The sequence below is a fragment of the Acomys russatus genome, chromosome 3 (assembly GCF_903995435.1).
Source record: "Acomys russatus chromosome 3, mAcoRus1.1, whole genome shotgun sequence".
NCBI lineage: Eukaryota > Metazoa > Chordata > Mammalia > Rodentia > Muridae > Acomys > Acomys russatus.
Window position 1 is genome coordinate 4,397,884 of NC_067139.1, and position 13,595 is coordinate 4,411,478.

Below are 13,595 nucleotides of genomic sequence, written 5' to 3' on the forward strand. Positions count from 1 at the left end.
ACAGCTCATGCTCTTAGCCAGAACCAGGGACTGTCTCCTGTTCTCCACACAGCTTCTTATCCCCCCAGCCCCATCCTCAAACAAACATGCTACATTCCAAGTTGTAACGGACACTGTTACCTTCTTCCACGGTGATGTGTCAGCCTGACACCTTGGGTGTAGGACTAGGACCCAGCTAGAGGCTCACAGGTCTGTATGACATCTCTCATCCCAGAACCATTCACTCTCAAGTGGACCACCAAACTAAGATGTTGGATACATTACAGAAATAAGGGCCTTGAGATGATCTAGGTTCAAACAGGAGGAACACAGGGAGAAAATAGGGCTTTTCTCAAACCTAAAGGACAGATTTTATAGAGCCTAGATCAGGAAACTTCCCACTTCAAAAGAGGCCGCTTCCCTATTGATCTTTGAATCACTTTCCCTTCTGGTTGGGACCACCGCAAGGGAACATGGTTCACCATGATGGAGGACAACATTTTTCTTGAAATAATTTTATTTATTTTCTAGGGCTAGAGAGATGGCACAGGAGTTGAGAGGACTTCCTGTTCTTGCAGAAGACCAAGGTTTGGTTCCCAAAAACCACACTGAGTTTCTTACAACTCACTGAAAATATATTTAAATCTAGCTTCAAAAGTTAGGTCAAGATGATCTAGGCCAACTTTGTTCAGGATAGGACTTCTACTGAGTGAATTTGTGTTTTTAATAAGACCTAGATTTTTCAAAGCCTACATCTCTCACTTCATAGCGTGGCATATCACAGCATATCACTTCTTGCTAGCAAAGTTACCTAATCTCTCTGGATGCTCATTTCTAATGTGGGGATAATTGTTCTTTTCTTGTAAGTTTAATACTAGGATTTAGTGACATTGCACAGTAACTGCTGACTCAATGTTGTTTTGCTTAATAAGTGCTGGTCATCGTAGTTACTTTTCTCTTGCTGTGAAGACACACCAGGACCAAGGCAACATAAAAAGAAGCATTGCTTTGAGGCTTACAGTTTCAGATGGTGCCTCCATGACCATCATGGTGGGGAGCAAGGAGAAAGGAGGCAGACCTGGTGCTGGAGCAGGAGCTGAGAGCCATTGTCATGGTAACATCACATATTGACAACAACCTTGAGGGAGGGAGAGGCACTAGAATGGTGTGGACTTTACGAACCTTCAAAGCCCAGTAACACACTTCAACAAAGCCGCACTCCCTAATCCTTCCCAAACAGTGGGAGTAACTGGGGACCAAGCATCTAAACATATACGTCTATGGGGGCTATTTTCATTTAAACCATCACACTGGCTTTCCTCCCTTTTGATCATCTTCTGAAGCATGTAGCTAAATTAATCCTGCTAGTCTAGGGCAGTCATTTTATTTGGAATGTCACTGCAGACAATCTCATTTCATTAAAGAGCTGGTGATTTAATAATTTACTTAGAAACAGGCTATGACTTCCATTATAAACCTCATCTGACGTATGTCGACAGAGCCATTATTTTCCCAGCGGCAAGAAAACTGACGGGATATAAATACAAACGCGCAGAGAGCGATTTACCTTCGTGCAATGTCTATACCGGAAAAAATATAATGCAGTGCCCCGCAGTAGATGTGACTCATTGTAAGATTTGTCACTTCCTGACCACTTGAAATACGGCTCTGTTTCTTATACCCCTACTCTGCACATACTTATTTGATAATGTCTCTTTATTTCAGTCACTGAAGTGACACAGCCTTGTTTTATAAGCGCCAGGTGGGTTGCCATTACCCTGGCGACACCATGGATTCTTAGTCTTAGGAAAGAAAGGTGAGCAGTGAGCATTTAGCTTGAGGCTCATATGTTCTGTGAGAATGCCTCTTCCGAGCAAGCAGTTTGTGGTTCTTTTTTCCTTCCTTCTGTGCAGCCCAAGGAGCGAAGGGACTTATTTCACATTGCTGCTGGCACGGAATAGCTCCCAGTTCCTTTCTGAGGGTCTGTACAATGCCATCCTTTGGCTCTTTGCAGTGATCTCTGGCCCTCCTCCAGGTTTTCTTTCACAAAGCTTTCAGTACCACAAGCTGAGTGGGCTGGGCAGGGGAAGTGTATGTGAGTGTGTGTTTGCCCGGATGTGTGCACATACTCATGTGCCTCTTTGAAGCTCCCGGATTGAAATGCCAGCATCCTGTCGCTCTCTGGTCTGAATTTACTACAGCAACGAAATGGGAGCGTTTCTTGCATAGTGTAGGGCAGCCGTTGAGCCTTGCCATTTTTAATTTTAGTTGAATCAGCTTCAGAGAGATTGGTGCACGGTGCTTTTTGGTTTCTTTCTCATTTCTTTCCTCTAGGACTTCTCATCAGATGTTTAGTTGAGGAGGAAGAACCTTTGCAGAGGTGTGACAGCTCCCTGTGGCGGGGAAGTACAGGGGTGGCCATCGCTCTTCAAGGTTGATAAATGTGAACAGAACTTGTCCAGGGTTTTATTGTGTGAAAGACTCCACACTTTCCTAGTTTTAGCTTCTTTTGGGAAGGATAAAGAACAAATATTGACAAGGAAAGTTTTGAATGCTTCCCAAATCGTCAGATGACAGACAACGATTTGCAGTCTGTAGCCTAAGAAACAATACTTCCTAATCATTTTCAGAATTCTTCATGGTTTGAAGCTTTCAGGATTTTTTTTTGGGGGGGGGGAATGACAGGAAAACAATACTCAACAAAAGCTATCTTTCTAGAGGGAAAACCACTAGATATTTCCTTTATTCTTTGGGGGTTGACCTAGGTTCAAAAATTGTCTGATCCCGTAAGCCTGTGCTCTGTGCAGAAATACATACATCTTGTGAGAAGCACAGTTCAATATAATCACAGGCAGTGAAGTGACATCTTTGTCAGCAATGTACCACGTGCTGTGATGGAAGTCTCATAAAATTATAGTGCAGCTGAGGAATCTTATCCTCATTATTTTTACTGTAGCTTTTCTAAGTTTGGACATGTACCTGTCACTGTGTTATGACTGACTGGCTTTATTATTCAGCACAGTAACATGCTGTGGTCATTTGTAGCTAAGAACAACAGGTCAGACTGCATGACCCTCTTCTCTAGTAGGCTATACCATTTAGACTTGGGTAGGTACACTCCGATGCCCATACAAAGACAGCATCCTCTAACACATTCCTTAGAATCTATGTTTTTGTTAAATGACACAGGATTCTAAGTTTGACTCTCTCTATGACCTCACGTGTGGAAAAGAACAGAACTGCTCTCCCTTACTTAGCAAATTCTGCACGTGTCCAGCTCTAGGATTCATCTGATTCTTGAGGCCGGGGGGTTTCAAATAGAGAAGCCGATTCATTGTATTTACCCTCTGAGTGTCACCTGTGATGTATTTATCCTGTGATGCTCACCGCCATCCCAGGGTGTGAACACAGTGCTATGAGCCCCTTGAAAGCAAGAGCTTAGAGTAACCAGGGAACAGACATATGGACATCAGAGAAGTATGACGCAGACAGAGCACAATCATGCTGTTCATGCATGCAGGAGGAAGAAGTGGATTGTTCAAAGCAGGAAAAGCTGATGTTTCCTAGAGAAATGGATGATGGTTTTGAGGAGGCATGTGCACTTCCAGTTTATAAGAAAAGAAGACAAATATATTCTAGGTGCTCAGAGACATAGACATGAAAAAGCGGGTGTCAATCTACCCATTTCTGATCCAGTGGTGATGGGTGAGGGAGATAAAGGAAGAGAGAGGGACAGTATTGCAGCCTAGGGCCCATTTCAGAATTAGGGTTGATGAAGGTTTTGGACCATGTCAAAGGATACATCAAACATAACAGATGATAGTTGTGAGGAGGCAGTGCTGGAGTTTTGGGATATGTGGTGTTTTTGATATCACTTCCAACACAAAATATGTCATTTTAATACCAATTCACCAAAGCTATCAAAGTGTTCAATAATTTAGTTTAATTATGCCATTATCTATCTGATATTAGCATCAGAGCCCACACGTTAGGGGGATCAGTCTCCAGTTCACCTACGGCCCCCAATGGAGTTCCCAGTTGACTTACTTATGTTTCATCCCAGACACCTATAAATCTAGAAGTAGCTGTGATTTCCACCTCTCCTTGGCCTGGGCCAAGATACTTTAATGCCTTTTTTTTGGCATGATTCACAAAACTCAAAAGAGCTTTCTGTTTATCATCCTAAAGGAAACAATTCAGAAGCCACCAAATGGAAGGTGCCCAGGGCAAGGTGTGAGTTGGGGGATGCAGAGCATCCATGTGTTCCAGGCATGTCACTTTCCCAGGCATGTTCGTGTGCCTACCACCTGAGGACTGCCAGAGCCCAGCACTCGGAGAGTTCCTTTCATTGCACAAGCATGGTTGATTATATTGACGTTCACTAGTAATCTAGAGAGAGCTGGGCCCCGTCTTCAGCCCCTTTCCTCCTGAGATTGGGTTGGGGGAACAGATGAGACTTCTAACCACAAAATAACATGTCTACTCTTCCTGATGACCATCTTCATTATGAGTTACTTCAAGAGCATTAAAAAAAATATCAAATTAAAGCTTTTGGATCTTTGTGTCAGCAACTTGGGCCAAAGACAATTGTTGTTTTTCTTCTTCTTCTTCTCCTCCTCCTCCTCCTCCTCCTTCTTCTTCATCATTATTTGAGGCTGAAATCATTTAGTACATAATTTCGCCGAGGAGAAATGCAGTGATGAATGTAGTTGGGTGATGGGCTGGGAGCAGCAGGAAGCTTGGAGCTGGGGTGTGCTGGTGGCTGTTCTGGAACAGGGTGAGGCTGGGAGGGGTTCACACTGTTGTTGTTGTACAGTGTGAGCTCTGCTTCTTGGCTTGAACTTAGGGAAAGTTAGAAGGGGAAAAAAATGACAAACCACACATGTCTTTCTTGTTCTTTTAACACATATTTTCTACTATTGGAGGGATGTAAGCACTGGGAGAGGAGTCTAGGTCCCAGCTAGTGTCAGTTCTGGAGTAGTCATCTGGTGTAATTATGTTCTCTCTGCCTGGCTGAGGGTGATCCATCTTGTGAGCAGTCAGAGTGTAAATATATGTAAAGAAAGGCATGTAGGACATGCTGACAAGCTGGCTTGAATCATTTGCTATGTTTACACTTTCCTCTTGGCTGTGGGCAGTCATCTTGAAAGGAAAGAATTTAGCTGAATGGTCCCAAGAGTCAAATGAAGAGGCCAACTCAGGATTCTACACAACTTTAGGCTGATGTTTTTCTTTACTCTTGTTGAGATTTTAGTCAGGATAATATTCCTTGAAGCCTCATCAAATCAGTCTTAGGTTCTGTTTTACAGAGATATCAAAGGACCCTCACAAGATGGTCCAAGACTAACAGATGCTGGAACGACAGGAGGGCAGAACTCAGGGGACAGAGTGATGGATGGAGAGGGCAGCTAACATTTAAGATTACACAACGCTTGGCAGGCCTTGGGATGAGGACTTGTCCTATTTTATCTCTTTCAATTCACCTGAGAGTTGTGTGAGGTAGGATGGGGCTCTCCACTTTGTAGATAAGGATGTTGATGTTTTTAGAAAGAAAAATCCATTTTCGAAGGACCTATTTGAAAAAACTTTAAATCTCTGAAGAAAGAGATTGAAAATGACATCAGAAGATGGTGGGATCTACCTTGTTCGTGGATCGGGAGAATTAACATAGTAAAAATGGCCATTTTACCAAAAAGCAACTTACAGATTCAATGCAATCCCTATCAGAATACCTACAAAATATTTTGAAGATATTGAAAGAACAATCCTCAACTTCATATGGAGAAACAAAAAGCCCAGAATAGCAAAAACAATCCTATACAATAAAAGATCCTTGGGAGGAATCTCCATACCTGATCTCAAGGTGTACTACATAGCAACAGTAATTAAAACAGCATGGTACTGGCACAGCAATAGGCTAGTGGATCAATGGAATCCAACAGAAGACCCAGAGATGAATCCACACACATTTGGTCACTTGATTTTTGACAAAGAAGCCAAATCCATTCAATGAAAAAATGACAGCATCTTCAACAAATGGTGCTGGTCTAACTGGATGTCTACATGTAGAAAAATGCAATTAGACCCCTATTTGTCACCATGCACAAAACTCAAGTCCAAGTGGATTAAAGACCTCAACCTAAAACCAGAGACATTAATCCAGTTAGAGGAAAAAGTGGGGAAGAGTCTGGAACACATAGGCACAGGAGACAACTTCCTGAACAGAACACCAACAGCCCAGGCCTTAAGGTCAACAATTAATAAATGGGACCTCATGAGGCTGAGAAGCTTCTGTAAGGCAGGTGATACTGTCAAGAGAACAAAGCGACAGCCTACAGACTGGGAAAAGATCTTCACCAGCCCTTCATCTGACAAAGGTCTAATATCCAAAATATATAAAGAACTCAAGAAATAAAACACCACCAAACCAAATAACCCAATAGAGAAATGAGGCTCAGAACTAAACAGAGAATTCTCAACAGAGGAATATCAAATGGCTGAGAAACACTTAAAGAAATGCTCAGCCTCATTAGTCATCAGGGAAATGCAAATCAAAACAACACTGAGATTCCATCTTACACCCATCAGAATGACTAAGATCAATAACTCAACTGACACCACATGCTGGCGAGGATGTGGAGAAAGAGGAACACTCCTTCATTGCTGGTGGGAATGCAAACTAGTACAACCACTTTGGAAATCTATCTGGCACTTTCTCAGAAAAATGGGAATAGGGCTTCCTCAAGACTCAGCTATTCCACTCCTTGGAATATACTCAGAAGATGCACTACCACACAACAGGGACATATGCTCAACCATGTTCATAGCTGCCTTATTCATAATAGCCAGAACATGGAAATAGCCGACGTGTCCCTCAGTAGAAGAATGGATAAAGAAACTGTGGTACATTTACACTATGGAATACTACTCAGCTATTAAAAACAAGGAATTTCTGAAATTTGTGGACAAATAGATTGAACTAGAAATTATCATAATGAGTGAGTTCACCCAGAAGCAAAAACAGTTAAATGGTATATACTCACTTATATCGAGACACTAGTCCAAGGGGTATGTCCCCAGGGAAAACTTTACCTACCAGGAAAGTGGGTCAGAGGGGAGGACATCCTATTGAGACTTTAGGTGTGAGAAGCCTGGGAGAATGAGGAAATAGAAGGATCCAGAAGGTCCTGGAAAACAGGCGGGTCTGGGCCCTGGGGTCCTCCTCAAACTATGGCACCAGCCAAGGAAAATATAGGCAGTAAACTTTGAACCCCTACCCAGACTAGCCGATGGACAGGACGTTCTCCACCGTTAAGTGGAGAAGGAGATCTGACTTTCACACAAACTCTGGGGCCCCATATTTGACCATGTCCCTTGGATGGGGACGCCTGGTGGCACTCAGAGGAAGGATAATAGGTCATCAGGAAGAGACTCGATAGCCTCTCAGTCATAGACGTAGGGGAGGGGAATAGGGGGGAAGCGGGAGGGAGGGAGGAATGGGAGGATACAAGGGATGGGCTAACAACTGAGATGTAATTTGAATAAATTAATAATAAAAAAAGAAAAAAGAAAAAGAAAAATCCATTTTCATGGGGTCTTTTGACTGATACCATCTGACCACAGGCTTATACTCTTTCTTGCACAAGATAGAAAAGCTGTGAGTAACTTGGCAACTCTGATTTTAGGTCAGAAAGGATAGACAATTAGTACTGAGAGAGTCTTGCTACTACTTTGGACTCCTCTGGTAGCTAGGTTCCCTTGGACTAGTGATAAGGTGAAAACCAGGGGCAACAAGTTAAGAACTTATTCTTTGATTCCAGCATTCACCTGAAGAGTAGGAAGATTAAAAAAAGTGTGATCCTGACAATAGAGTATGGGATAGACTAGTGGAAATGATTTTACACACACACACACACACACACACACACACACACACACACACCCTCCTGTTGGAATATGTCCATGTTGATGGCTGGAGAGGCACAGAACCAAGCCTAGGGTCAATTGAGTAGAAAATAAAATCTTTTCAAGGAAGGAGCTCCCAATAGGGAGGAGTTACAAATATTTAAATAGTGACTCAACTTACTCCAGATATATAACTAAACAAGCATATCTTACACTTGCAAAAACATAAAGAAAGGCCCATGCTTTGCTCAGACTGTTAGCCAAGGTTACCACTGCTATTGAGCTTGCCGGGAAGGAAGGAGCCTTCAGTATTAACATACATTTGTAGGTTTTCATGTTTCAGTGGACTTTTTTAAAGCCACGGTTTCAGCGGGTATCCCAGATGGACTTGGGCCTCGTGTTCCTCCTGTATCAGCTTCTGAGTGTTGGACATCTACAGTTCTGAATTTGTCTCAGTGCCATGTGCTGTGTGCAAGTTATTTTAAACATGCTAATTTCTATTTCTTAAAGGAGACGTTACTCTTGGCGAAATTCTATTTCTGTTTCAAATATATAAAACTAGAAGTTAAACAATTTCAGCAGAAAGGCAATAGAGACATCCCAAGGCAGTTAGCAGCAAAAGCCGATGAGAGGGACCTGGACGACACAGGTCACTTACAGCTGTTGTTTCAACACAGGCAAGTGTCAGAAGAGAGCCACAGAGTCTGTATAAAAAGAACACAAGCATATTTTCCTAGTGGGTACAGGAGGAATGTTTTACCTTTAATAGATTGCCTGACAGAAGAACATCCTGCCCGTCTACTGTCTGTCTTGGAATCTGTTTGTCTTTCTGTGGCTTGTATAGTTTAAGATAACCAATAAAAATGTCTGCAAGTAAACATGTCCACAAAAGATAAATTCACAGACAAAATATAGAAAGAGCTCTTGGTGTATCTACTAAGAGTTCCAGGGTAAGAACTCATAAGGTGTGAACTCATAAGAAATATCCAGAAATATAATAGCTGAGAATTTTACAGAACAAAGGAAAAATAAGAGTTTTTTTTTTTTTTAGAGGCTTATGGGTAGGGCATGGTGGAGAATATATGTAATCCCAGAACTACGGGGAGGGGGAAGAGGTTTAGTAGATGTAGGCCCAGGTAGGATGTGTGAGAGACCCTGGCTCAAAAAAGCCAAAACCAACCAGTCAGCCAACCAACCAACCAGCCAGCCAGCCAGCCAGCCAGGCAACCAACTAATCAGCCAACCAACCAACCAGCCAACCAACCAACCAACCAGCCAGCCAGCCAGCCAGCCAGCCAACCAACCAACCAACCAGCCATCCATCCAGCCAGGCAACCAACTAATCAGCCAACCAACCAACCAGCCAACCAACCAACCAACCAGCCAGCCAGCCATCCAGCCAGGCAACCAACTAATCAGCCAACCAACCGACCAACCACAGCACCGCACAAGGCCTGTGAGCAAGCACAGTGGTACTCAGATGAGAGGCTGAGGCAGCAGTGTCTCTCGAACTCTGGAGTTGGGGATTAGCCTGAGCAATAGATTGAGGCTCCATATTGTAAAACAACAACAACACAAACCAAAACCAAAACAAACAAAAAAGAAAAACACCGACTGGTTTTTAAAAAAATCAAGGCGAGCCAGCCTTTCTTTAAAAATATGAAAGTGCAGAGTGAGATGGTGAAATGGTAAATAACTAAGAACAAAGAGGAAGTTCTGAAAGCGACTGAGAAAGAAACCGAATCACTCATAGAGATTTAGAAGAATTTCTTGTTGGCACCAGTACACACCAGAAATAATGGAAATAGCTTTAAGCTTAGAGAAAATAATACAGGAACTGGATTTCGTGCCCAGAGATTTGGAACACATCAATGCTGGTGGCAGTCAGGTGTCTCACGTAGTGACTCTGTCTCTCAGTGTTCAGCCTCTTCACGCCTGGGTTTCTTAGCAGGTGATATAAGAGAAATGCAGTGTCGTACACGAATTTCATAAGATGGTAACCATCACATATTAGGCGGTTGTACTTGGAAGTTCTTCCAGCAAACTTAAAACGTGTTTACATATCACTTTAGTGATGACTATCTTCAAACAAGGACAATGCCAGGTTTAGGGACAAAGCGGATAAGAAGGTTTCAGGTAAGTAATTACAAAATTGAATAGCTCCATTTTATGTTCAGAAAGAATTTAAGATATTATATCCAGTTATTTCCAATAAAACGTTCTATTTCCATCCTAGTTTCTCATTTGCTTTCTCTGGTTAGCATCTCAGCCGTGTACCCATGAGCCACTGTTGTGGTTAGGACCTCTGTCTGTCTGTCTGGGCTTTACTGAGAGTTCCAGGGCCACAAGGATTGGGTGGGGCATCCTGCTGCACCATAGCTTGTGTAAGCCTGAGCCTTGAACTTGGAATCCCATCTCTTTGTTCTTAGTTACACCTTCATGGTCCAAGAGTTTGCTTTCATCATCCTGGATGGATTTTTTCGTTTAGGCCAATGAAGACATTACAAAGATGTTGCCAAGTGTGAGCGATAACGTTCAGTTGAAATGAAATCACCTGTTCCTGGAAGCACAGAGCAATCAGTTTTGAGCAAGGAATTCACTCCATTGGGACCCTGGTTCAAAAGACACTTTTATTTATTTTTAACCCTAATAAGTTGGATTGGTAACTCTTCAAAATCATTCTACCACAATTCAATTTTCTGCTTCCTGTGAATGAGACTTGAATTTCCTTCCATTTATCAGTAGCTGGGGATAGAATTCCATAAAATACATTTGATAGCGTCCCAAACATACATTTTACAATAACCTCTATAGTAACCTTTAGATAATGCAGCCAGATAAGAGAGTTGAACACAGTGTGTTCAAACTGAGCCAAAACCTGGTTCAGCGTGACTCACTTAAAAAGCAACCCTACTTGTTTCAGGTCATCATCTGCTCTGGGATGTGCATTCACTTCTCTGTCAGGTTTTCTCAGCTCCAGGGCTTATGTCTCCCTTCTGGAATATCTTCAAAGATAAGGATAAAAAAATTGTGACCTTAAAAAGTAAAAGTATTATCATTTAGGTCTTGACATAGCTTTTGACGTATTTACTGAAGAGTGTCCTTTCTTAAGTCATGCAGATATTTATCTCAGCCTTTAGTTTGCTTCATAAGACCACAACCAAAGTGCTACTAGCAACAAAGTCCTGGAGAAGCCTGTCTCAGCAGTCTGATCATATGGAAAAGTATACAAACACAAGCCCCCTCCTCCCCCCAAAAAAGACAAAAATAAACACACAAAGCAAAAAACAAAACAGAACACTACCACCACCACCACCACCACCACCACCACCAACAACAACAACAACAACAACAACAAAACAAGAAACCCACAAACCAAAAAAGATTGATACAGGTCTCACTGTTTAACCCAGACTGGCTCTAGACTTGACATGGAGCCCAGCTTGGTCTTGAATTCAGCATCCTCCTGTCTCAAGCCTCCCAAGTGCTGGTATCGCAGACAGGTACTGCCACATCTGTCTCTATTGTTTTCTTATGTTTGTAATGACCAAAAAAACTTATTTGGGTTAAAAAAATGAATAAAAGTGCCCTTAGGGTCAAGATCCAAATGGACCAACAACACACACAGGAAACAATCACTTATTTTAGTATTTGTCATTTAATATGACAATCATTTGTATTGTCCAGCATGGCAAGCACTGTGCACATAGCTTTTTAAGTAGAGGCCATCTAACACTAAGCTAATTACCATTAAAGTTAAAGGTTGAGTTCTTTATTGGCACTGGCCACATTCCAGGGGCTCAGTTGCTACATACAGCACAGTTACTTTGACGTCACTGAAAGATGCTTTACTGCAGATTGACCTCTGTATACAGGAACACTTTTAGAGATTAGTATTAACACAATAGGTGATCGTGTCCTATGCAAGGAGGTCTCAGAGTTCTCTTCTGCATCCCAAATTCCCAATGTTTGGGAAGACACACATTAGCTGGGTGGTGGTGGTGCACGCCTTTAATCCCAGCCCTCGGGAGGCAGAGGCAGAGGCAGGCAGACCTCGAAGTTTGAGGCCAGCCTGGTCTACATAGTGAGTTCCAGAGCTACACAGAGAAACCCTGTGTCAAAAAAAAAAAAAAAAAAAGTTTAAAGCAAAAACTGTAAGCTATAAAATTCTATAAATCATGTTTGGTGGAGATGAATGGCATTTTAGATTAGGTGTCACAGGAAGACCTGGGCTATGAGTAGCAGATAAGATAAAATATTTTTTTGTTTGGAGCCAATAGGCTTAATAGCAATATTTACTGGTTTTTTTTTTTTTTTGATCATGGAAGAGAAGACAACCAAATTTTCATCGGTGTAAAAACAAGGTAAAAGCAGCCGTGTGAAGCACTCCATTGGAAGCCCATGTTGACTTTTCTACTTAAGGCAAGATACTGGCAAAGCTCTTAGCTCTCAACAGTTTGTGCGATGAGAATTTACACACCAGGCACCAACTTCTCTACAGTAGCATAAGATACAAAATACAAGTGTGAAGTAGATGAAATTAAAGATACATAAATTTGATGTTTCATAAAATCATTTTGGGGGAGGGAGAGCTCATTAGATTGCAGACGTAAGTGACAGCAAGAGCATGTCCCACAGGCAGTGCATCACTCACTGCACAGTAATTCCGCTGTTGTCATGGGACTCCAGCAGAGGGTGAATTGATGATGATCCTCTTCCTTTATTGAGAGTTGGAGCTCACATCTCATTTATGTTTACGCCTGCCAGGTGGTGGAGTCTTTATTTGTCATTGTATTTCTTTGATATTCCTTGATCTCTGAGGCTTGAGTGTGCAGAAGTTGAATTGGTATTGTAAGTGTGTGCCAGAAATGCGTTGGTAAACACTAAAGAAAAAAAGACAATGCTGAGGGCAGGACTTTCTTCTGCAGGATAACAGGGATGAAACAAGAACAGGAAAGATTGATGCTCCATATCAAGAAAAATACCCTGGCTCTTCAGCGTTAAGACGAATCTCCCCAGGGAGCCTGTGAAAAGCCCACTGCTTGAGTCATTTGAGATGAGGTTGGATGATGTATTTGAGATTGTCTTACAAGGGAGTCAAGTGTACTGTGGTCCAGAGAGTGAACTAAAATAGTCACAAAAACTTCAAAATGGTCTTAAGTGGTCATGATTCTGCAAATTCAGTCACGACCTGCTTTAGTGAATACTTCTATTGTTACCAATGTGAATTTCCCCAACCTGAACTGAAGGTCTGCCTTTCCAAATGCAAGCCTGGCTTGGTGTGCATATTGGTGGCTTGGCCAGCTATAAAGCTAGCCATTGTGGCTTCTAACAGAACTGCACGGGTTAATGGATCCATTATCTCTTGTTCCTTCTGTTCCTTTCTAAGGATAAGTGTACCTGTTGGAGTGCCTGCTCTCTGCTGCTTCTATGGTGTTTGGCATTCACGTGGCTTATATGTTTATGTCCACAAGTGTCAACATGGGTATGGAAAATTCTGAGACCTGAGGCCATTGTTTAAGTGTAAAAGTCCTAAAACAATATGTAGAGTTTTGTAAAACTCTCTGCACTTGCCACACTATTGAGAGCTATGTTGAGAGTCTAGGTCTTCTTTGTATTTGAACTTTTCCTAATGATTCAATGTTGGGGAAGGAAGGTTTTTATTCCCTAGAGAGACAGATGAAGGCTGGCATTCAAGCTCAGCTCTTAGA